Source organism: Lathyrus oleraceus, chromosome 2 (assembly GCF_024323335.1).
Source record: "Lathyrus oleraceus cultivar Zhongwan6 chromosome 2, CAAS_Psat_ZW6_1.0, whole genome shotgun sequence".
Taxonomy (NCBI): domain Eukaryota; kingdom Viridiplantae; phylum Streptophyta; class Magnoliopsida; order Fabales; family Fabaceae; genus Lathyrus; species Lathyrus oleraceus.
The window spans coordinates 145,337,854-145,364,262 of NC_066580.1; the positions used below are offsets into that span (position 1 = coordinate 145,337,854).

Genomic DNA, 26,409 nt, shown 5'->3' on the forward strand with positions numbered 1-26,409 from the left:
GAAAGGGAAATGTTGAGGCATTTTCTGGAGAACGGGGTTCACAATGGCGATCACAAGTTATCGTCAGGCGACTGGGGTTCAAAATGGAGAATGGGGTTCATTATTTTGGCAAACGAGATGTTGGGGTTCAAATGCAGTGATCCGGGATCATTTGCACGAAAGAAAATTTCGGGGTTCAAGAAAACGAAAAAGAGAAAAATTTCGGGGTTCAAGAAAAGTGAAAGAAGAGAGAGATGATGATAATCCCCAGCGGATATGTGGTGTTCAGGCCGTGGTTATCCCTGTGTTACCAATTATTTTGGTATACAGGTCGACGTTATTGTTTCGGTGATCAGGCTGACTTTCTCCGTTCCAGACGGGTGTTTCTTTCAAGATTGTGTTCTCTGCCGATTCTGACAGGCATTGTTAATTATTTCCCATCAGAGTGCAAATTGTTCGCTTGTTCTTGGTATTCAATCACTCTTCACCCTGATCATCTGAAAGTCGAGGCTATTCATATCGACAGGTTCACAGTGGATTGAATAGGGGCAGCTGTAACACCTCAAAATTTGCCCTCCTCTTCTTTAAAAAAAAAAAAAAAATTGCAGGCTATGAGCCGACCTATGGTCGATCATAAGGGTCAGCGCATGGACCACGGGTCAGCGCATAGCAGGCTATGAGCCGACCTATGGTCGACCGCTCGCGCGAAAACTCAGTTTTCTGAGTATTTTCCACTGTGTGAAGCTGTTTTTTGGTTGTTAAGTTAGTTATTTTCCAAATTTTGTTCACACGCCTTATTTTCACTTAATCACAATAAACCAATTGCTAATTGCACTTTCAGTATGATTAGTACAACATATAAATACCATAATCATAACTGTTTTTTGTTAATCACAATTTCAGATCTAACAAACTTTCCCTCCAAAAACCTCTCAATTTTCTCCAAATCTTTTCACACTTTTTCATCATTTTTCATTGCAATTCATCAATCTTCTTGTTGTTTCTTGTTGGATCCATCATCTCCAAGTGCTTGTGTACATCTGTTTCAACAAAAATCTTGGCCAAAGCATTGAGGAATTGGAACTGTTGCCTCCAAGAACATTCATGGCAGTTTGAAGATTCTACAATCTGGAGCTGTTTTGAACTGAAAGAACTCTTCCATTCATCTTCCCTTGCATTAAGCTTCATCTATTTTCATCTTTCACAGCTCACAAGTCACGAATTCATCACTGCCATCATCATAAGGTTAGATTTCGATTTCAATAATTGCTAAAATCATGATATGGTTTGTGTAGATCTAAGTTCGTAGAGTAGAATGAAACTTGAATCGTGCGTTTTGGTTGAGTATTAAGGAAGAAATCTGGAATTGAAGTTTGATGTTCAAATGTTGTTTTGATCGATTCATGCTGTGTAGTTAGAATTAGGAAAAATTAGGTTGATATTCATGATGTGTGTTGAGAGATCTTTCCAACGGTGTATAGATTGTTGAATTTGGTTGAGATTTGTTCATATTGGATTTTTGTGATGAACGCGTGAGGAAGACGTCCAGGAATTGCCAGAACGCGTTTTAGATCCGTATGCTTGTTACTGTTCATGCGTAATTGTGTTTGCGCGCCAAGCATTTTGAATGAAGTCACAGTCCAATTCCGTGTGATGTGTCTGCTTTTCATTATTTTCATTCACATGTCCATGTATTCATCACCTTGGTTTCATCATTTTTTTTTATTTTTCTTCCATGTTTAAAAATTCATAAGTAATTCATTTTTAATCCAAATAATATGCAATTTTTTGCATTATTCTCCTTGTGATGTGTAGTTTTTTATGGTGATTATTATTATTTTTGTGCACGTGTGGAAAATTAAATTGCCTAGGGATTGCTTGAATGTATCATTTGTGTACCATGCTTGCCATTTCACTCATAAAATGATGATGCTTCCATAGAAATTCATGCAATTTTGCATGCCTATTCTTGACTCTTTGCTGGTGATTTTGATGTATGGTTTGCAATTTTTGGATCCCTGGTTGATGAGATATGAATTTTTGATTAGAGGTGTGACAATTTGTGCCACACCATGCTTGGTGGATTTCATGATTTTATTTGATGTTCTTAGGGACATTGTATTGAGCCAAATTTTTGCATGATTGAGCATATGGATGTTGAGAATACATGGGAATTTTTCTGGATTTATTGATGGCATTTCCTATTTGATTAGAATTTTTCCCCCTGTTTGGTCATTTGCTGATTTTTTGTGACACATGTTTGTATTTGGCTTTGTGAAATTCTGGTCATTAATTGGATGGATGTGAAATTTGACATGTGAATTCTAGACACATTATAGGTCATTATGGTTTTGATCCCATTCATTTATCATGTTTTGTCACTGTTTTATGATTAATGGAAGTTGATGCTTGTTTTGATGCCTTGTGTTGGCTTGCTTGAACTTGTCTGGACTTTCTGATTTTCATTGACCTACTTCCCTTGATCCAAATAGCATGAAATTTGATATGCTACTCATTGAATCTGTTCTGTTTAAGCTTGAATTTTTGTGGAATTTATTGAGCTGTTTTGATATTGATTTGATGGTGATCATTCTGTTTGCTCCAATGTGATTCCAAAATGCATAGTTTGACATGTTTAGCTTATGAAATGCAATTGGTGAATGTTTTTGATATGGGACCAACTGGAAGTTGTTTTTAATTGATTGATTGTGATTTTGATTAATTTTCACTTGCTGTTTTGGATTTTTCATCTCCTTGGGACCCTAGGCTTGTCCTAGTGGTCTTGTTTCTCATATTTGAGTTTGGCTTTTCAGGTTGAGATGCAAATGCTTTAAAGGAGAATAATGCAAGTTGATTGAGTTTGGTTTATATGCTTGTTATGAACTAACTTGGTTTATTTTGTAGGATGCTTGGCTCACTTGAGTTGATTGTGCTTTGCATAGTGCATTGTCTGATTATACATTGTCGGTTGGTTCTTATGCTGTTTGTTTTGACTTTGTGATTGGTATACTGACTGTATTTGATTGATTTCAGGTACATTAGTTGCTAATAGTTCTTTAAGAACTTGTTGTGCTGCTGCTTGGTTGTATAAACCAGTTGAGGTAGACTCTCTTGTCTCCATGTAGTCTGGAAGACCTGGCTTGTTATTTAGCCAGGCAACTGTCTGAACTCCTCCTTAAGAGGCGATGATTGTGATTGTTTAACTTTGTCCCCAAGCAGGTAAAGACCTCTATGAGGCAATTGGCGGATAGAAGAGATATGCAATCTATCTCCCGCTATTCTGTTGAGTCGTCCCTCTGCTCACACCACTGTGTTGATGCATTTGGACATTAACCCAAGATCAGTTGAGTCAGAGTCTTGAGTGTAGAAGGGTTCCCTCTTTCTGAACCCACACTCCTTTGTCTAAAGCTCTCCCTGGCCAGGGATAAGAGCTGTGAAGTCTAATCTTCACTCACCTTTCATCTGGCTTCACCCTGACTCTCAATGTCAGGGTTAAGAGCTAACACCACCCTGATACAGTTGACTTGCTTTGGCAGTCTAACCCTTGATTGAGCCACATCTGTCTGTATATAGTGTGTGCTAACTGTGAATGTTTGATTTGCTTTGTTTATGCTTGCATGCTTTGCTTTTTCCTGGTTAGGATTAGCTTGCTGTTGTGCAAGTAGATAGAAACCATAACATAGGGCAATGATGCATGATAACATCTAGGCTCGAGTACAGCTCCCTAGTAGTGTGTCTCCCTTTGTATCTGGTTAGAATTTCTTTCCCGTTCAGGGGAACTACGTCGCCATGATCCTCATACCAGATGAGGTACGTAGGCAGGAGACCGTGCGAGGTCTCTCCGGGCACTTTTTTTTCTTTTGTGTGTGTTTGTTTGACAGTTGCTAGGCTCGAGTTCCCGACTCCTTAGTAACTTGTTGCTTGTTTCTTCTTGTGTGTGTAGGAGACGGATGTAAGCCCAGCCATTGGCATTCCGTGTCCTCTTGTTGTGTGCTTGGAGTCCGGTATAAGTCCATCAAGTGGCATCTGGTTTCCAGTGTGGGTTTGTTTGGTTCGGAAGCCGATGTAAGTCCAGCGATTGGCGTTCGGGTTCCATGTTTGCCTTTTTGTGTTTTGTTTTGTTTCGGCGTGCGTGAGCCGAACTACGGTAACTCTGATTTTCGTTCCAGACAAGATACGTAGGCATAGGATGCGATATCTTAGCGAGCCCTCTCCCCTTTTTCCCACCTGTGTTGTCTTCAGTGTGTGTGTGTGATGTTTGTTTTAGCAACCTTTTCTTTCTTTTAGAGCGTGGATCCCGTCGAGTACGACGGACGTGAGGGGTGCTAATACCTTCCTCTTGCGTAACCGACTCCCGATCCCATTCTCTTTGGTCGCGAGACCATGCTTTTCCCAGGTTTACTTCGAGCGTTTCCTTTCCCTCCTTTGGGATAAATAACGCACGGTGGCGGCTCTGTGTTGTTTTGTTTTAGCCCGCCGGTTGTTTTTCGCGGATGCAACACTTATCTTTTGGGTTTTTTTCGTACTTTTCCCTTTTCCCTTGGAAACAATAAAAGTGCGGTGGCGACTCTAGTTTAATTGACGTTTAGCTTATCTATAGCTTGATGGTCACGAATTTACCACTATAGAAATTAAGTGGTGACCTTGCTGGGGAGTAGTCTCCAGTGGGTTTAGCCTACTTTTGTGTTTGTATACAATTGTATATTTGATGTATGTATATTTGTTTGTGTGGCATAATCTGCTTGTTGTGCTTGGTGATCTCTGAGTGGTGAGATAAGTTCTAACCCGAACTTGAGTGCAATTAAGATCGGAGGATGGTATAGTCATGTTCGACTTGTGTGGAGTAGTCCTTAACAAGTTGGCTTGAGACCCATCTACTCAGTGGAGACCCTTTTGGAGTTATGAATGTCACACAAGTTATTTGTTGTTAGGCATTACTTTCTCTGATTTGGGGGTCTGAGAAGCTGAGGACCGTAGAACATTTAACCCCTTTTGGCCTATTTAGGACGTAGTGCGGAGACTGTTCAGGTGTAGACTTGATAACAGTTGTTACGCGATACTACACTCAGACGAGTTTCTCTTGAGAATATTATGGGTTGATGAGTCAGTCATCCTAACTTGTAATATCCGATAGATGGAATTAAGACTCTGGGAACTTTTTAGAACATGATCTACAGGTTTTTATACTTAGCACACTCCTTTGGGATAGTTCTTAACCAGACTCCATGCTCGTGACTCACAACAAACCCTTTGGTTCTTGGTTGATCCAATCAAGTCTTGTCAATATCAATGGAACTTGGGTGTCGATAAGGTGAAAGCCATAATCCACCAAAATGGATGATTGATCTTGACAATGACTTGATTTATCCCTTGACCTTTGTTTGTTTGCCTTGTGTGTGATCACTATTTGTGATTGTTGCATTCATGCATTCATGCGCATCATAACATTCATCACACGAAAAATTTCAAGGAACTGAGGTCTTATTTGTAAATATTTTCAGACCATGAATCGTGGATGAAGGAACACCAAGAAGTACAGTTTCAGATGTCCAAATTTGAAAGAGTTAAGGAAGCTATCATCTTTTATATTAGATCCCTTGGACTTCAAACAACATCATGGGAAGCTTCTATCTGTGTTATCTACTGATGTGGTTGAAGGACTCTTGAGTGTGTTGGTTCAATTTTATGACCCTCTCTACCATTGTTTCACTTTTCTCGACTATCAGTTTATGCCTACGTTAGAGGAGTATGCCCATCTCTTGGGAATACCCGTTTATAGAAAAGTTCCTTTTAGTCGATTGGAAGAGATTCCCATATCTCATATCATAGCTGAAGCTCTTCATATAAAGAAGTATGAGATAGAGGCTCATTGAGTGAAGAAAGGAGGAATGTTTGGGTTGACTTCTGAGTTCCTCATCGAGGAAGCTACTACCTTTGCTCAAGCGGGTAGTGTTGATGCTTTTGAAGCTATCTTTGTTTTACTCATCTATGGGTTGGCTTTATTCCCTAACATTGATGGTTTTGTTGATGTTAACTCCATTAGAATTTTCTTGATTGGGAATCTTGTGCCTACTCTGTTAAGAGATATGTATTTCTCTTTGCATCTAAGGAATTCTAAAGATGGTGGAACTATTGTCTGTTGTTTTCCTCTTTTGTACAAGTGGTTTATTTTGCACTTGCCTCAAATCCCTATTTTTGTGGAAAACAAACAATGTCTACGGTGGTCTCAGAGACTTGTGTCCCTCACTAATGATGATATTGTTTGGTATGATTCTTCATTGAGTAGTTTGGATGTTATTGATTGTTATGGTGAATTATCTAATGTATCTCTCATTGGTACACAAAGAGGAATCAACTACAACCCCGCTTTGGCTCGTCGTCAACTTGGGTTCCCCTTGAGAGACAAACCTAATAACACTCAGTTAGAGGGTCTTTTCTATCAAGAGGGTAAAGGTCCCCAACATTTGAAGCAAAAAATTGTGCATGCTTGGCATAATGTGCATAGGAAGGGAAGATCCGAGCTTGGTCCATGCAATTGTGTAGCCTTGGAAGCTTACACTACTTGGGTGAAGAAGAGAGATTTGGAATTGAAGATGCCTTATGCTTGTAAGAGACCTATGTCTATGGTTGTGGTTAAGCCATTAAGTCTCCCTAACTAAGATGTAGAGGAGTTGGAAGACGCAATCACCAAGATGAAGCAAAAGAAGGATGTGTGGGAAGAACAATTACATGCTTTGAGAAGAAAGCATGAGGATTTGCAACTTGAGTTTAAGGACAAAGATGAACTTATTGAGCTTCTTGAAGACCGAGTAGTGAAGAGGCAGAGAGAGCTAGAGGTTTCATCTTCCTCCAGTATGCCTCAGCCTTCCGTTGCTTGGAAGAAGATTGTTGATCAGCTTGTCCTCGAGAAGACTCAGATGAAGACTTCTTTTGAGTCTGAGATTCGACGCATCCGAACGAAGTACGTGCCTGCGGCCCGATCTTCTGACTTTGTTGTTAGGGATCCTTAGGATGATTAGTCTCCTTTTCTCTTGTATTTGTATTTTGGTTTCTGAAATTGTACTCAGTGTAATCCTTCCAATTATATAAATAAAAGAGATTTTATGGTCAATCAAAATGTGCAATTGTTATTATTATATATATGTTTGCAAATAAAATAGTATGTTTCTTGAAAATAAAAACAAACAAGCATTGCATTTTCATGCATCATTTGTATACAAGTTTGTCTTTTGCCAGATGTCTTAATGGTTATTATTATGTGATTCCGCCAAGCTAACTCATTGATACAATACCCGCGCCAATCTTCTGCGAATCATGGGACATCTAGAGCAAGAGAATAGAGACTTGAAGGACGAGATTGTTCGCCTGACTTGAGGACGGTCATTCCAGAGGTTGTTTCTTCAACCGTGCCTGCTACTCATTTCGCTCCTGCAATGCCTGCAGGATTCCTATGGGGAATGCCTCCCAACTTTGTGCCTGAGGGTTTTGCACCTACCTTTGCTTCCATGTTGGCATCTAGCCCGACCATGTTTGTGCCACCACCGGTTGTTCATACTTTTCCTCGTATCGAGGACACCATCTATCACTCTGAGCCGTCTGAGGGTCCGGATGTTTATGAGAAGATGGACGAAATGAAAGACCAATTCCTTGAGCTGCGAAAGGAGTTGAAAACCTTGAGGGGAAAAGATTTGTTTGGTAAGAGTGTTGTGGAACTTTGCTTGGTTCCCAATGTTAAGATCCCGATGAAGTTCAAAGTCCCTGACTTTGAAAAGTATAAGGGGAATACCTCTTCACTCAACCATCTTGTCATGTATGCTAGAAAGATGTCGACGCAAACTGATAATTATGAGTTACTGATTCATTATTTTCAAGACAGTCTGACTGGTGCCGCTCTGAGGTGGTACATGGGTTTGGATAGTGCGAGTGTCCGCACGTTCAATGATTTGGGTGAGGCTTTGGTGAAGCAATACAAGTATAATGTGGATATGGATACGGATAGGGGCCAGTTGAGGTCATTGTCTCAGAAGGATAAGGAGACGTTCAAAGAGTACGCTCAGCGATGGAGAGAGCTAGCCGCTCAGATCAACCCGCCTTTGGAAGAAAAGGAGATGACCAAGATTTTTCTCAAGACCCTGAGCTCATTTTACTATGAGCGAATGATTTCCAGTGCCCCTAGTGATTTTACCGAAATGGTAAAAATGGGGATGAGACTAGAAGAAGGTGTCTGAGAGGGACAGTTGTCTAAAGAGGAAGTTTCGTCTAGTAAGAAGTACGGCAGTGGGTTTTCCAGAAAGAAAGAAGGCAAGACTAATGCAATATCCGTTGGGAGGCAGAGGAGGCCTCATGTTAGAAGGAATCCACAACCCCGTCAACACCATCATCAAGTATCATCTATTATTCCAGTATTCTCCAACAATCAATCAACGCCAGTTCAACAACAACGTCAACAACAACCACCGCAAAGAAAAAACAACTACAACAACAACAACACCAATAATCATCAACAACAACAAAACTTCGAGAGGAAGAAGGTCTCTTTTGATTCTATTCCCATGTCTCATGCTGAATTATACCTATCATTGGTTCTCAAGAACCTTCTGCAACCAAGAAATCCTCCACAAATTCCAGAACCACTTCCATGGTGGTACAAGCCAGAGCTTCGATGTGCCTTTCACCAAGGGGATCCTGGCCATGATATCGAAAACTGTTACCCCATGAATTACGAAGTCTAGAAGTTGGTCAAAAGTGGGATGGTGTCCTTTGAGTATCGTGCACCGAATGTCAAAGCTAACCCACTACCTGCTCATGGTAATCCTTTTGTAAATAAGGTAGATGGTTGTCCTGGGGAATTCAAGGTATATGATGTCAGTTTCATTAGAAGGTCCTTGGTGACAATGCACAAAGATATCTGTTTGGTAAGTGATTGTGAGCATGACCATGATAGTTGTGCAATTCGCAGTGTTAACCCCCGGGTTGTGTGGTTGTGAAGAAAGACATCCAGAGGTTGATGGATGAAGGTATGATCCAGATTCTTCAGTCCTGTCACTTGGGTGATGATGTGAATGTAATAGTTCCTGTGTTCAAGACACCAAAGATAATGGTGATTCAATTTGACAGTAGCGACAGTAACAGTGTCTACAATAGATCGGTATCATCGTTGGTAATACGGTTAGTGGGTTCAGTCCCATATGCATCCGATAAAGTTGTCCCGTACCAGTATAATGCGACTATGTTAGAGAATGGTCCAGAGGTTCCTTTACCTACGACCAGTTCTGTTGTGAGCATTGTTGATGTTACGAAGGTGACCCGTTGTGGTCGTGTTGTTGGGCCTGTGGTCCCAAAGAATGTAGAGGACGTATCTGCCAATAAGAAAGTTGGAGTGCCTGCAGTTGATCTGGTTAGTGCTCCAAAGTGTCAGTCTGGTGAATCCAGCGGTTTGAAGCCTAATGATGATGATTAGGTACTCTGGTTAATCAAGAAGAGTGAATTTAATATGGTGGAGCAGTTGCTCCAAACACCCTCCAAGATTTCGGTGTTGTCTCTGCTCATGAAATTTGAAGCGCGTAAAGAAGCATTGCAAAAAGTATTGGAGCAAGCTTATGTAGAGCATGATGTTACAATGGATCAGTTTGAATATATTGTGGCTAATATCACCTCTTGTAACAACTTGAGCTTTTGTGATGAAGAACTTCCCGAGGAAGGCAAAAATCACAACCTAGCGTTGCACATTTCGATGAACTATAAGGAGGATGCTCTGTCGAATGTTCTGGTTGACACTGACTCTTCATTGAATGTTCTTTCCAAATCAACTCTTTCTAGATTGTCGTATCAAGGAGCTCCGATGAGATATAGTGGCGTGATTGTTAAGGCATTTTATGGTTCTCGCAAGACTGTGATTGGTGAGGTGGACCTTCTTGTGAAGATAGGTCCGAGTGATTTCCAAATTACTTTCCAAGTAATGGATATCCAACCTGCCTACAGATGCTTGTTAGGATGTCCATGGATACATGGGGTAGGAGCCGTTACGTCAACGATACATCTGAAGTTAAAGTTTGTCAAGAATGGAAAGCTTGTTATCGTCGGTGGGGAGAAGGCTTTGTTGGTAAGCCACATGTCACCTTTCTCTTATGTAGAAGATGAGGATGAGGTTAGAACTCCGTTCCAAGCTCTATTTATTGCTGAGGAAAAGAGAGTTGGGGCACCCATGTCCTCCATCAAACACGCTTAGAAGATTGTTGAAGATGGTATTTCTGATCAGTGGGGTCAGATGGTAGAAGTCACCAAGAACCAGAGCAGAGCCAGTTTGGGATTCCAACGAGGTTTATCTAAGATTAGAGCTGAAGATGTGCAACCCGGTATCCGTAGCGGAGGGTTCATTCATGGTAATGAACAACACTTAGCTGATGTGATCGAGGGGGATGAATATGAAAAGTACACCAATTTTGTGACGCATGGAAAAGCTTGCAACAATTGGACCGCTGTCGATGTTCCTGTTATTATGCATCACTCTAAGTAATTACTTTTATTGTTTTTGAAAATACTTCTCCTATGCCTAAGGGAGAAGTGAACATTGTTGGCATTTTCAATTTTGATCATTAATAAAATTCAATTCTATTCATCCACATCTATGATGTTTTATTTTACTTTTTGTTTTTTCTGAAAATGGTAATCACAAAAAACATAAATAAAATGTAATTTGTCCATCTGCATAATATTTGGTCACAATTCACTTCTCTAAAATCAAAATATCAAATCATTATGCAGGTTGGTTTCGAAACCCATTGAATACAATGATCCTACTCCTTCACCAAACTTTGAATTCCCTGTGTTTGAGGCCGAAGAAGGAAGCGATGAAGAAGTATCTGATGAATTGTCTCGTCTACTTAAGCATGAGGAAAAACCCATTCAACCATTCAAAGAGAAGATTGAGTTAGTCAACTTGGGTTCCGAGGATGATGTGAAGGAAGTCAAGATTGGGTCTCGACTGTGTCCAGAAGTTAAGAAGGGGTTGATTGATCTTCTCCGAGAATATTCAGATGTGTTTGCTTGGTCCTATAAAGACATGCCTGGGTTGCATTCTGAGATTGTGGAGCATAGATTGTCGTTGAAGCCAGAATGTCCGCCAGTCAAGCAGAAATTGAGGAGAACTCATCCTGATATGGCAGTGAAGATCAAAGAAGAAGTGCAAAAGCAGATCGATAATAGTTTCCTTGTTACCGTTGAGTATCCGTAATGGGTGGACAACATTGTACCTGTTCTGAAGAAAGATGGAAAAGTCCGCATGTGTGTTGATTATAGAGATTTGAATAAAGCCAGTCCGAAAGATGATTTTCCTCTACCAAACATTGATATGTTGGTAGACAATACAACTAAATTCAAAGTCTTTTCATTTATGGACGGATTTTTCGGACATAATCAGATTAAAATGGCACCCGAAGATATGAAAAAGACCACATTCATTACATCCTGGGGAACATTCTGTTATAGAGTGATGCCTTTCGGTTTAAAGAATGTTAGTGCAACTTACCAGAGGGCAATGACTACTCTTTTTCATGATATGATGCATAAAGAGATCGGAGACCATGTTGATGATATGATTGCCAAATCTAGTGATGAAGAAGGACATGTTGAGCATTTGTTGAAACTATTCCAGCCTTTGAGGAAGTACAAACTCCGCTTGAATCCCAATAAGTGTACATTTGGTGTTTGTTCTGGTAAGTTGTTGGGCTTTATTGTCAACGACAAGGGTATTGAAGTTGATCCTGCCAAGGTCAAAGCAATACAAGAGATGCTTGCGCCCAAAACTGAGAAGCAAGTCAGAGGTTTTCTCGACCGCTTGAATTATATCTCAAGATTCATTTCACATATGACTGTCACATGTGCGCCTATATTCAAGCTTCTTCGTAAAAATCAGTCTTGTGATTGGGCCAAAGATTTCCAAAAGGCTTTTGATAGTATCAAAGAGTATCTGCTTGAGCCTCCGATTTTGTCTCCGCCTGTTGAAGGAAGACCGTTGATCATGTATCTGACAGTGCTTGAAGAGAGTATGGGTTGTGTTTTAGGTCAACAAGACAAGACTGGAAAGAAAGAATATGTTATCTACTACCTCAGTAAGAAGTTCACTGATTGTGAGACTCGGTATTCTATGCTTGAGAAGACTTATTATGCATTGGCTTGGGCTGCTAAGCGTCTGCATCAATATATGTTGAATCATACCACTTGGTTGATATCCAAAATTGATCCAATCAAGTATATTTTTGAGAAGCCTGCTTTAGTAAGGAAGATTTCCCATTGGCAGATGTTGTTATCAGAGTATGATATCAAATACCAATCTCAAAAAGCGATCAAAGGTAGTGTCTTGGCAGACCATTGGGCTCAACAACCGATTGAAGATTACCAGTCAGTGCAGTATGATTTTCCTGATGAAGAGATCTTATACTTAAAAATGAAAGATTGTGATGAACCATTGCTTGAAGAAGGGCCAGAACCTGGTTTCCGTTGGGGCATGGTATTTGATGGAGTTGTTAATCAGTATGGTAATGGCATTGGGGCAGCAATCATTAATCCTCAAGGCACGCATTTTCCGTTTACAGATAGATTGACTTTCAAATGTACAAATAACATGGCTGAGTATGAAGCTTGCATTATGGGGCCTGGAGAGGCCATTGATCTCAGAATCAAGCATTTGGACGTCTATGGAGATTCGACTTTGGTTGTGAATCAGATCAAAGGTGAATGGGAGACAAACCAACTCGGTTTGATACCATATAGAGATTATACAAGGAGGATTTCAACTTTCTTTACAAAGGTTGAATTTCCTCATATCCCTCGAGATGAAAATCGGATGGCAGATGCTCTTGCAACGTTGGCTTCGACGATTGTGGTAAAGTATTGGAATGAAGTTCCCAATCTGACTGTGATGCGTCTTGATAGGCCAACTCATGTGTTTGTTGTTGAAGAGGTCAAAGATGAGAAGCCGTGGTATTTTGATATCAAATATTTCCTCCAAAGTCAGATTTACCCGCCTGGGGAATCTTTGAAAGATAAGAAGACTTTGAGAAGATTAGCCGGCAACTTTTACCTGAATGGTGATGTGTTGTACAAGAGAAACTTCGATATGGTTCTGCTTAGATGCGTGGATAGACACGAAGCATACTTATTGATGACTGAAGTCCATGAAGGTTCCTTTGGTACTCATTCTAATGGACATGCTATGGCAAAGAAGATGTTGCGAGCAGGTTACTATTGGCTGACAATGGAATCTGACTGTTGAATGTTTGTGAAGAAATGCCACAAGTGTCAAATTTATGCAGATAAGATTCATATTCCTCCGAAACTATTAAATGTTATTTCCTCTCCATGGCCCTTCTCCATGTGGGGAATTGATATGATTGGCATGATTGAGCCCAAAGCTTCGAACGGACATCGTTTCATTTTGGTGGCTATTGACTAATTCACAAAGTGGGTTGAAGCGGAATCGTATGCGAATGTAACCAAACAAGTTGTTGTGAGGTTTATCAAGAATCATATTATATGTCGTTATGGTTTGCCAAGTAAGATCATTACTGATAATGGATCGAACTTGAACAATAATATGGGGGAAGCTCTTTGCAAAGACTTCATAATTGCACATCATAATTCTTCTCCCTACAGACCGAAGATGAATGGGGTTGTTGAAGCTGCAAACAAGAATATCAAGAAGATCGTTCAGAAGATGGTTGTAATGTATAAGGATTGGCACGAGATGCTCCCATTTGCTTTGCATGGGCACCGTACATCCATCTGGACTTCAACAGGGGCAACCCCTTTCTCACTTGTTTATGGCATGGAAGCTATTCTCTCAATAGAGTGAAGGTGAGAAAAACAAGAAAGGGGGGGGGGGGGGGTTTGAATTGTTTGAAAAATAAGCGCTTTTCAAAAATGAAAATCACACAATGATTTTATACTGGTTCGCTTATAACACAAAGCTACTCCAGTCCACCCGGCCAAGGTGATTTCGCCTTCAACAAGGACTTAATCCACTAATCTTGAAAGATTACAAACAACACCTAAGAGAGAAGAAAATCTCTTAGTCTTCTCAAGTCTACAGACTACACAAAGTCACTTGAGGAAATCAAACAAATAAAATATACAAGATATGTAATCTAGAGTGCTTCTAAGAAAGCAAGTATTACAAACTTAAGAACAGATTTTTCACTTGATAAGCAAAAGCTTAGTGAAATTCTTTGAGAGCAAAGATGATTTTCTTGAGCGTGAAATAATTCAGTATAGTTTTGGCTAGTTGATTTCTTGTTACTGAATGTTGATTGCATCTCTATTTATATATGAGTTGGAGTAGAGTTGAATCTGGTGGATATTAAACTGAGTTTACTCCATCACTTAAATAGCTTCTGCAGTTTAACTTTTCATCTTTGAAGTGACTACTTACCACAAGTAGTATCTTCTCTCTTGGAAGTGGAGATTAACGTCTCTTTCTCTGTTTAGGAAATCTATTTGAAAATCTTTACTTGACTTGAACGTTACTTCTTCATGATTAGCAAATCCATAATCAGAGTATTTGTGTTTCTGGAGAATCTTCGAATCTTGCTTCTGATGTTGATCTCTTGAGAGTTCAGATGGCGCTGATAACGTTTCTCCAGAATCAGAGCTTCTAGACTTTACTTCATGTTGATAACATGAAATTATATCACATTTGAAGACTTAATTCAATTAGATTATATTATCATTTACTTTAATTTATCCCATTTTATCAGATATTATGCAGTATTTCTTTTCTATTTACATCAGGTACCCATTTTGAAGCAAAAGTGAAAAAGGGAAGAAAAGGAGGTGTAGAAAGGAGTAAAAAGGAAACAAATATCAAAGACCAAGCCCAGCCCAAAAGAAAGCGCACGTTGTGCCTGTGACGGGCGTCACAAGGGTTGTGACGAGCGTCACACTAGAAGCATCCCTGTGACGAGCGTCACACATGGTGTGACGAGCGTCACACCATTCCACTAGCTTTTTGGCGCAAGTCACGCTCTCAGAAGAATTGAAGAAGAACGTTGAGAGAGTTCGTGTCCTATGCCCACGCCGTGTATTTAGCCATGCTGAAGACTCGTAGGAAACGGAATGCAGTTACCAAGGCTATTATAAATAGCCATCTCACAAACCTAAAAAAGTCTGAGTTTTTGCACGCTCAGTTTGCCGAAGCTCTGCCAAATTTTCTTTTCACGCCTTTGCTTATTTTTCTTCCTTTCCAGCAACTTAGCATTGTTTATTTTATTTATTTCTTTTGCAAGCTTTACATTCTTTTTCCCTTGCAAATTTACCTTTCCAGTTTTAACTTTTAGATATTTTTCGCATAATAGTTTCTACACCGGAAACTATTGTGCAACTTTATACCGGATTTAACCTTACGTTATATTCCAGTTTTATTTCCTTGATTTAATTTACTGTCTAATTGAAGAATCCAAGAACAAATCCTACCGGCTTGTGGTGGAGTGTTCAAGACCATTGTATTACGCATTCAGGTTCTTTAATTGTTATTTAATTTTTAATGTTTTATTCTATTGTTTATTCATATTGCCTGCCTGGAATGAGTCTGTTTATGCATGATATAAATTCTTATTTATTTAGCATGTCTGGCTAATTTGCCTAGGTATCGGTATGTAAAGTAAGCAGAATAAGGGATCAAGACTGAGTCGGTCTATTTAAACTTAAAATCAAAATCAATCTTTTTACGGTTTCAACTTACAGGTTTAATAACAAGATTTTTTACAAAAGTAAAAGACATAAAGAAGTTAAAATCAATAGAGCGAGAGTTTGAGATTTTAACTGGACAGTGTAAGTTAGGCATTAATTCTAGATCAGGGCGAGAGCAAGTTTTAGAGTTAATTAAATTCTGACCTTTTCCAAAAAGTATTTTTAAAGATTGGATGTGAGGACGAGAGTTAAGCATTTGGATTTAATTATATAACCTAAGTCAACAGAGCGAGAGTTTGAGATAAGGGTGTTTAAAACGGTCAGTATTTTCTTAAAAAGAGTTTCTGCAACTTTATTGTTTTCAAAATATGGTTTTTGACTTAATTATAAGTGACAGCAACATTAATATAAAATCATGGTTTATTCAACAGAGCGAGAGTTTGAGATAGAACCTTTAACCAATGAAGTTAACCGAAACGATTCATTTTAAAACCAAGAAACCGACAAAGACTTGATTCCCTAGTTTTGACGAACTACATACCGATATCCGTTTTATTGATATTTAATCTAGATATTAGTTTAGCTCTTAGTTTTTCCCCAAACAATCGAACATTTTCACCTTAGATTTACGTAGTAACCTTAGATAACGGTATATCGATTCATGAGTCCCTGTGGGATCGATATCTTTTAAAACTACGCGATAGAACTGTGCACTTGCAGTTTGTATCCCATTCTCGACTCACCCAGTCGAGCGATCAAGTTTTTGGCGCCGTTGCCGGGGACTTTTATTCAATCGATATCGTAACTCTTCCGTTACGCTGTAGAGACTAAGGTTTCTTTTTCTTCTATTTTCTTTCTTTCGTTGATTTGTATGCCACGCACTCGCTCTCAAGGCGAACCGCTCTATTTACGAATCAACGATATCGAACTATATCTCCGAGTCTTACGACGAATTCGGGAATATCGTGCTGAAAACAATCTCCCTCCTATAAATCTTCCAGATTTCAAAAACATTTTTCCTTCTTTAACCGAGATGGCAGAACCAGCTCGTGCTCTTAGAGATTACGCCGCTCCATCGCAAGATGAACCGCATTCAAGTATTGCTCCGCCCGCAATCGAAGCAAACAACTTTGAACTTAAACCTTCGTTGTTGCAGGCTGTGCAACAGAACCAATTCTCTGGAAATCTTACCGAAGATCCAAACCTTCATTTATCCGTATTTGTTCAATACGCTGATACTGTTAAAGCTAATGGTGTCACTTCAGAGGCAATTCGACTTCGTCTTTTTCCTTTCTCATTAAGAGATAGCGCTAGAAGATGGCTTCAATCTCTTCCTTCCAACTCAGTCACCACATGGAACGAGTTGAAGAAAGTTTTTCTTGCCCGATATTTTCCGCCAAGCAAAACAGCTATGTTAAGAGCCCAGATAAACGGATTTAAACAGAAAGACAACGAGTCTCTTTTCGAAGCATGGGAAAGATACAAAGACATGATGAGACTTTGCCCACACCATGGTTTGGAAGACTGGTTAGTAATTCACACATTTTATAATGGTCTCTTATACAATACAAGGTTAACAATAGACGCCGCTGCAGGTGGTGCACTAATGAACAAACCTTACGCTGATGCTTACCAGCTTATCGAGAGCATGGCCCAAAACCACGATCAGTGGGGAACCGAACGAACGAATGTGGAAAAACCTCAACCGAAAACTGGCATGTACGAGATAAGTAACCTTGATCACGTCAATGCAAAAGTGGATGCTTTGGTCCAGAAAATTGAAAGTTTAAACGTATCACCTCCAGCCGCCGTGGTTGCTATAACTCAGAATTGCGAGGTCTGTGGAATCCAAGGCCACACTCCTGCGGAATGTCAACTCTTGACTGGAATCCAAGCAGAGCAAGTAAACTATGCTCAAGGAAGCCCCTATTCGAATACCTATAACCCAAATTGGAAGAACCATCCAAACTTCTCATATAAGAGTAATAATGCTTTATACGCACCTGGACAGTCTCCAAATCAAGCCCCATCTATATCTCCAGGATATCAGAAACCGAATCCTAACAATAATACCCCTAGAAAATCCAACTTGGAAATCATGATGGAAAACTTTATAGCTTCCCAACAACAAACCAATAAAGATTTCTTAAACCAGAACATACACACTGGCGAACAGCTTAAACAACTAGCAAGCAAAGTAGATGCCCTGGCTACCCATAACAAAATGCTGGAAACGCAAATATCTCAAGTAGCTCAACAACAAGCACCTACTGCTGCACCAACTGGTACATTCCCTGGACAGCCCCAACCCAATCCGAGAAGCCAAGCTCATGCAATTATATTGAGAAGTGGAACGGAAGTGGAAGGACCGTCTGACCCAAGGATAGAAAACCAAAACCCTAAGAAATCTACTGAGGAAAGTGAACCTAAGGAAAAGGAAGAGAGTAATAAGGAAACCCTAGAAAAGAAGGAACCTTATGTACCTCCACCACCTTACAAACCACCTATACCTTACCCTCAAAGGCTTGTTAAAACCAAAGATGTAGGCCAATTTAGAAAATTTGTTGATCTCCTTAAACAATTAAACGTTACAATTCCGTTTACCGAAGCTATCACGCAGATGCCCTCATATGCTAAATTCTTAAAAGAAATTCTTTCTAATAAGAGGAAACTTGAGGATAGCGAAACCGTTACACTCCCTGCCGAATGTAGCGCTATAATCCAAAACATGCCCCCTAAACTCAAGGATCCGGGTAGTTTCTCTATACCCTGTCACATAGGAAAATTTGTCATCGACAAAGCCTTATGCGATTTAGGAGCCGGAATTAGCGTTATGCCTTTATCCATATGTAAGAAACTGGAAATGGGAGAATTAAGACCGACCAAAATGTCTGTGCAATTAGCAGATCGTTCCATCAAATATCCTGTAGGAATCCTTGAAAACGTTCCCGTACGCATAGGTCAGTTTTACATTCCCACTGACTTCACAATTATGGACATTAGAGAAGATGATACGACACCTATTATACTAGGAAGACCATTCTTAGCAACTGCCGGTGCAATCATAGACGTAAAACGAGGACGACTCACCTTCGAAGTAGGTGAAGAGAAAATTGAATTCATTCTTTCCCAATTCTTGAAAGCACCTGCAATAGAAGATACATGTTACTTCATGGATATCATCGATGAATGCATAAAAGAAGCAGAGTCAGGAGAAGACAAATCATCAGACTATCTTTTAGAGGACAAATCTAAACAATGCCTAGCAATAACACCGGATCCTACGCAGTGTCTTAACAAACCAACCCCTGATTTGAAAACACTTCCCAAAAATCTGAGATATGAATTCCTAGACTTAGAACTTGAACGACCTGTGATAGTTAATGCAGATCTAGGAAGACTCGAAACAGAAAAACTCCTACATATCTTAAGAAAATATCCAACCGCACTAGGATACCACATCACCGATCTCAAAGGAATAAGCCCTTCTATTTGTATGCACCGCATCATGTTAGAAGAAGACTGTAAAACCTCTAGGGAACACCAGAGAAGACTAAATCCGATCCTAAGTGAGGTAGTAAAGAAAGAAATAACCAAGTTATTAGAAGCAGGTATTATATATCCTATATCTGATAGCAAATGGGTTAGTCCTGTACACGTTGTACCAAAGAAAGGAGGCATAACCGTTATTGAAAACGAAAAAGGAGAAACTATAACTAAACGAATCGAATCGGGATGGAGAATGTGCATTGATTATAGGAAACTAAACAAAGCAACCCGAAAAGATCATTTCCCTTTACCATTCATTGACCAGATGTTAGAACGATTAGCTAAACATTCACATTTCTGTTATTTAGACGGTTATTCAGGCTTCTTTCAAATACCAATTCACCCTGATGACCAAGAAAAGACAACATTCACATGCCCTTTTGGTACCTTCGCGTATAGACGAATGCCGTTTGGTCTGTGTAATGCCCCTGCAACTTTTCAAAGATGCATGATGGCAATATTCGCCGACTTTCTCGAAAACATCATGGAAGTATTTATGGATGACTTTTCTGTATACGGACAAAGTTTCGAAGAATGCCTTGAAAACCTGGAAAGAGTTCTGGAACGATGTGTAAAAGTAAACTTAGTACTTAATTGGGAAAAGTGCCACTTTATGGTACAAGAAGGCATTGTTTTAGGACACATCATCTCGAACAGAGGAATTGAAGTAGACAAAGCCAAAATAGAGGTAATCGAAAATCTTCAACCCCCAAGAACTGTGAGAGAAGTACGAAGCTTTTTAGGACACGCCGGTTTTTACCGACGATTCATCAAAGACTTCTCTAAGATAACTAAACCCTTAACCGGACTGTTGATGAAAGATGCTGAATTCATATTCGACGATAACTGTTTAAAAGCATTTCAAACTCTTAAACAAGCATTGATCTCCGCACCCATTATGCAGACACCAGACTGGAATGAACCATTCGAAATAATGTGCGATGCCAGTGATTATGCTGTAGGTGCTGTTTTAGGACAAAGAAAGGATAAAAAGCTTCACGTTATATATTACGCTAGCAGAACCCTGGATGAAGCACAGATGAATTATGCCACAACCGAGAAAGAACTCCTAGCAGTGGTATTTGCGCTAGATAAATTTCGTTCTTACCTGGTAGGAGCCAAAATAATAGTTTACACTGATCACGCTGCTATCAGGTACCTTTTAACAAAAAAAGATGCTAAACCTAGACTCCTAAGATGGATCTTGTTACTGCAAGAATTCGACTTAGAAATCAAGGACAAGAAAGGAACTGAAAACGTAGTAGCAGACCATCTCTCTAGACTTGAGAACCTTGAACCAGAAAGAACATCCATTAATGATGATTTCTCGTATGATAAACTCATAGCTACTTTGGAAGAGAACAACTCCGACATTCAAGTAGAAACCACCTTAGCTATATCTGTCATACCATGGTACGCTGATCTAGTCAATTATTTAGCTGCCGGAATAGTTCCACCTACTTTATCTTACCAACAGAAGAAACGATTCTTCCACGACATAAAACACTATTACTGGGATGATCCCTTACTTTTCAAAAGAGGCCCCGATGGTATTTTCCGTCGATGTATACCCGAAGAAGAGGTAGAAAATATAATCCAACACTGTCACTCTGCGCCTTATGGCGGACACACAAGTACATCCAAGACCTGCTCTAAAATCCTACAAGCTGGCTTTTATTGGCCAACTATATGGAAGGACGTACATGCGGCTATTAAGGAGTGTGACAAATGTCAACGCACGGGAAACATATCTAGACGTGACGAGATGCCACAAAAAGGTATTTTGGAAGTAGAGATTTTTGACGTGTGGGGGATAGACTTCATGGGACCCTTTCCATCCTCTTTCGGTAACAAATACATACTCGTGGCAGTTGACTACGTATCAAAATGGATCGAAGCTATAGCTTCTCCAACAAATGACACCCGAGTAGTAACTAGACTCTTTAAAAATATAATATTTCCGAGATTTGGCATCCCAAGAATAGTAGTCAGTGATGGTGGATCACACTTTATATCCAAGGTACTCGAAAAACTACTACTTAAATATGGAGTGAGACATAGGATAGCAACACCTTACCACCCTCAAACCAGTGGACAAGTGGAAGTATCTAACAGAGAAATCAAGCAAATACTAGAAAAAACGGTCGCCACTTCAAGGAAAGATTGGTCATTGAAATTACCAGAAGCTTTATGGGCATACCGAACTGCTTATAAAACTCCCATAGGGACGACCCCATTTAAGCTCATTTATGGAAAATCTTGTCACCTCCCGGTAGAATTAGAACATAAAGCCTATTGGGCTATTAGAAATTTAAATTTGAATTATAAAGCCGCCGGTGAAAAGAGAATCCTTGACATAAACGAATTAGAGGAACTCAGAAGAGACGCCTATGAAAATGCCAAAATCTATAAAGAAAGAACAAAACAATGGCATGACAAGCGTATATCAAGGAAAATCTTCAAGCAAGGCGACGCAGTACTTTTATTTAACTCTAGACTAAAGTTATTCCCGGGAAAACTACGATCCAGATGGTCAGGACCTTTTCATATCACTAAAATCTTTCCCAGTGGAGCGGTAGAAATAAAAAGACAATCTACAGAACCGTTCACCGTAAACGGGCAACGTCTGAAACATTATCACTATGCGGAAACCAACGAGGATTCGCAGATTCTACACTTAGACGAAACGCCCCCAGGACTCATAGACTATATTTAACAGTTTTTTTTTGTCGAGCTTGCGACATTTAAACAAAGCGCTTAGTGGGAGACAACCCACAAATTAATTTGTTATTTTATTATTCTATTATTATTATCAATTCCCTATTTTTCTCTTAATTATTTCTTTTAATTTCTATTTAGTATTCATTATTGATTTATTCAAAAAAAAAAAAAATATATATATATATATATATATATATATATATATATATATATATATATATATATATATATATATATATATATATATATATATATATATATATAAATAATTCTTTTCTTCTTTCGGCATTTGGCCAAATCCTGACTTAAACTCATGTTTCTTTTCTCTAGCTAACACTAACCAGATGGGACATTCTGATCGTATGGGTATCAAGTTCAGAGGAATGGCTCAGAAACGAAAGTTTGAAGAACTAGCCGCTAGAGAGATGCTACCTAGTTTATATGCTGATGATTGGGCTATGACTGCCCTTGGACTGAGACAGAGTGTCCTGTTTTTGCTGAATCAGATAGGATGGGAGACCTCCCCTATCCTGAGACATTTCACCACCTACCGGAGACTCACACTAGAATTCCTTAGTTCATTAATCTATCTACCTAGCCATGGAAAAGGAATTAGCAGAGGTTTTATCCAGTTCAGAATGTTCAATATGGAGTACCAATTTAATATTAGAGACTTCACCAACCTTTTGGGTTTTCCTACCTCCTTTGATACATTCACTGTAAGCCAGGAAGAACTTTTTGAATATAGAGAGCTTGAACACTTTTGGGGTAAGCTGACTGGAAATGATGAGCCCGAGGAACATGAGTTTCTCTCTGGAAACATACATAACCCGGCTTTTCGCTATTTCCATAAGATCCTGACCCACACTTTATTTGGGAAAAAGCCAAATAGTACTTCAGTTTCACGTGATGAACTCTTCATCATATTTTGTGCTTCCCAGAACCGTCCAGTAAACGGTGCTACTTTTATGTTAGCTAATTTGGACCACCTTATCCAGGATGAGCGAGCACCCATTAGAATAGGCGGTTTGATCACTATGATAGGTAATGCTATTGGATTACGTCAGCCTATGCTTGACCTTAGCCCTTTTTGTGGCATTACTACTATGAGTATACCTTTCCTCTTCAACACTATGTTTATAGCAAACATAGGGTCTGATGAGTTCGAGCTTATTATTGATAACCAGGTTCTCTGCCTATTCACCATGCCCGATCCTAGAACTAGTGTTCACAACCAAAGGAACTGGCTCTATAATCTGAATGAAACCCCAACTCCTGCTGGATCCACTGAATCCATCCAGGATTATGAGATTTGTGATGACTATGAGCACTATGTTGACCATATCTCTCTTGCTGAATCTGACCCTCAGACACCTTCCGGCTACTATGATATTGATCCTCCCCCTCAGCCTGCCCTGACCGAAGAATCAGCCATGCCTGATCTCCGACATCATATGCCAGGAACAGATATTAAAACCGTCATTGAAGCCTTGATGTCAGAACAAGACGCCCTCAGGGAAGATTTCCACAGCTTGAGACTTGAAATCCTAGAATACATGAGCAGCACGGCAAGTCAGTTACGTATGTTACGGCATCATGTTAACTCTTTTGCTCCTCCGGCCAGAGATCCGAAGATAGATGGAATTTAGTTATTTTTCTTTCTAAGTTATTTAGTTTTAGGCTAGATTTTTCATTAATGTTATTTGAATTCATGTTTATTTCTATTTCATTTCATTGTTTTCTTTCACTGTAATACATTATGATCATTTTTATTGAAGCTGTTTAGTTAATTTTATTATGCAATGGCTATTATGCTCTACTGTTGTTACCTATTATTATTATACAAAGCAAGTAAGCGTGCACAATACATTAAAACTGCAGACTAAAAATGATCATAAGCAAAATGAAACATTAAAATACGCTACCAAAGTAATTCTGTGAAGCGCTACTGAAGCCTTGCCAAAAAGGACTGTGTGACGAGCGTCACACACTCCATGACGAACGGCACGCAAAACGCCTGTTACGAACGTCACAGCCTTGTGACGAGCGTAACGCCCCTCAGACATGTGAACGTTAGGGAGCCGTTGGAGACGAACGTTACACTTTAATTTTTACCTTCCCCGTTCATTTTTTCGTTTACCACACTTAATTACTCTTCAACCACTTTTTCTTTCTACCTTCCAATCCTTCTCCTATAAATACCTACCAAAACTTCCTTCATTCACCACAAAACAATTCTCTCATATCAAATACATTTCTTTTTCTTTCCAAATCATCCCTTCAAAAATTCATCACAATGGCGGGAAATCAAAATTTCGGAAATATCATCTTCCGATCCGGAGATGACAACTATCAGCAAGAGCAATTCGAGCGCTTCCAGCAGCGAGGCGTCGCTTCCACCAGGTACCCCGATTTAACTTGTTTACAACAATTAGGCTTACTCCAAGGTATCGAGTGGATGCTCCGTAAAGCCGATTTAACCTTCCTTTGCACTCATAACCAACCCACCTACCCTTCCCTAACCTTAGAATTCCTAAGTTCTTACGACTACACCACTCCCGCCGGTGAGGGTGAATTTCTGACCGGTACCGCAACCTTCCGCATGTTTAACACCGAGTACTCTCTAACCCAAAACCAATTGAGTACCATGCTACAATTTACCACAGAAGGCCAAGTCTACCCCGGAATCCCTCCCGACCTAAACTGGAACACAGTTGGCGTTTTTGACCTTTTTAAGAAAATTTCCGGTATAGAGACCTACAACTGGGAAGAACTCCTTCTCTCCCACATCCATAACCCCACCATCCGTTATTTTCTCCGTATCTTGCAAAACACAGTTTTTGGTAGACCAAACAACAGCAAGGTCAACTCAAAGGAGTTATTTTTCCTCCAGTGCGTCTTCGAACCGCAAGCCCAGGTAAACGCCGCCTCCTTTCTCTTTCATCATATCCGCACCTTATGTGCTAGAGGTCGGCAACCCTTTATAATTGGTGGATTAATAACCTCCATAGCACTTGGCCTGAACCTAGGGGATAAACTCCAAACTTTAGAATCCCTACCTCCCCTGTCTATGGATATCAGCTATTGCCGTTCTAGCCGCCTGATTAAAAACAGAGTAGGCGGAGGCTATTATCTTATGGTGAACAACCAAGCAGTCCCGAGTGTTGTGCTACCCAATACCACCCTAACTGATGTCACAAACCCCGACCGCCACCTCTACGATCTTAGCGCTCCTGAAACCACCGAGCCTTCACAAACAAACCAGCAAACTGATGAGTTTGAAGAAATGGAACAAGGTGACCATCCGCCAACACAATAATCAGTCCCGCTCAACCCTTCCCGTAATGCAGCCGGCCCATCCTCCCAACGTCGTCGACGAAGAAGGCCTGCGACCAACGACGACATTATGGATGCTATCGATGGTATGCAGACACAGAATGCAGAGATGATGCAGATGATGCGTCAAATGCAACAGCAACAGGATGCTCGGAATGCCATAACCGACCAGCGGTTTACTGAATTGTTTAGCAGGTTCGACAACTTAGACATACGTCAAAGATCACCAGGTCCAAGAACCAGAGGCGTAAGGCAGCCTTAGTTGTTATTTTCTTTGCATTTCCATTTTGTATTTCTTTCCCTTAAAACATTGAGGACAATGTTTAGTTTAAGTATGGGGGGGAAACAATATTCTTTCCATTCTCATTTTTCAAGTATGTACTCTCCCTTTCATCGTTATTTCCCTTTTTTTCCCTATAAAAAAAAAAAAAAAATTATTTTAAGTTAAGTTCCTAAGTGTGAAAAATTTTCTATTATCTATTCCCCTCAATTTTCTTGAGCCATAACAAAAAAAATTTTAACACACCCAATAAGTATAAAGGTTGTTTACTTTATAAAACTTGAGTGAAATCAAAACAAAATCATTACCATAACAACGCTCTGAGAACCTCAATATGTTAGATCAGGATAAGTACCTATTATACCGATTCCTTGAACTTTTAGTTCTATGGCAACCCCAAGTAGTTTATACAGAAGTCAGCACCATCTTAATAGCAAACTACGTGGAGAGCCGATGAATATAAGTGAATGATCCCCAAAGTAACCTAAGATATATAAATATATCAAGAAATGCACTAATTAAATTAGGTGATCCTTACCAGATCATTTAATCTAAAGGTTGCAGATCATGCAAAAGCACAATATGAAAGATCCATTATGAGTTGGTTCAGTAGGAATCTGGTACTGAACTCGGTAGGGCGGACTACGGTTCGATCCCCCGCAATTTGCAATGGGCTGAATGATGAAGTTATCCGACTTATGTACCAGAACTTCTAGCTAAAAGCGGATCATAATCACTAACCGGTTACTCCACTATGTGCGCGAAAAGATAAAGGGCTTAATGTGATTTCGCTAGAATGAAAGCGGGTAAAATAAGACTAAAGGAACCAGGATAGCTATCGTAGGGTACTTGAACTGATT

At 39.7% G+C, this 26,409-nt stretch overlaps 1 pseudogene; it reads right to left on the minus strand.

Moving 5' to 3' along the window:
- Positions 1-17,081: 17,081 nt before the first annotated feature.
- Positions 17,082-17,181, minus strand: LOC127124317 (uncharacterized; annotated as a pseudogene).
- Between the last annotated feature and the right edge of the window lie 9,228 nt (positions 17,182-26,409).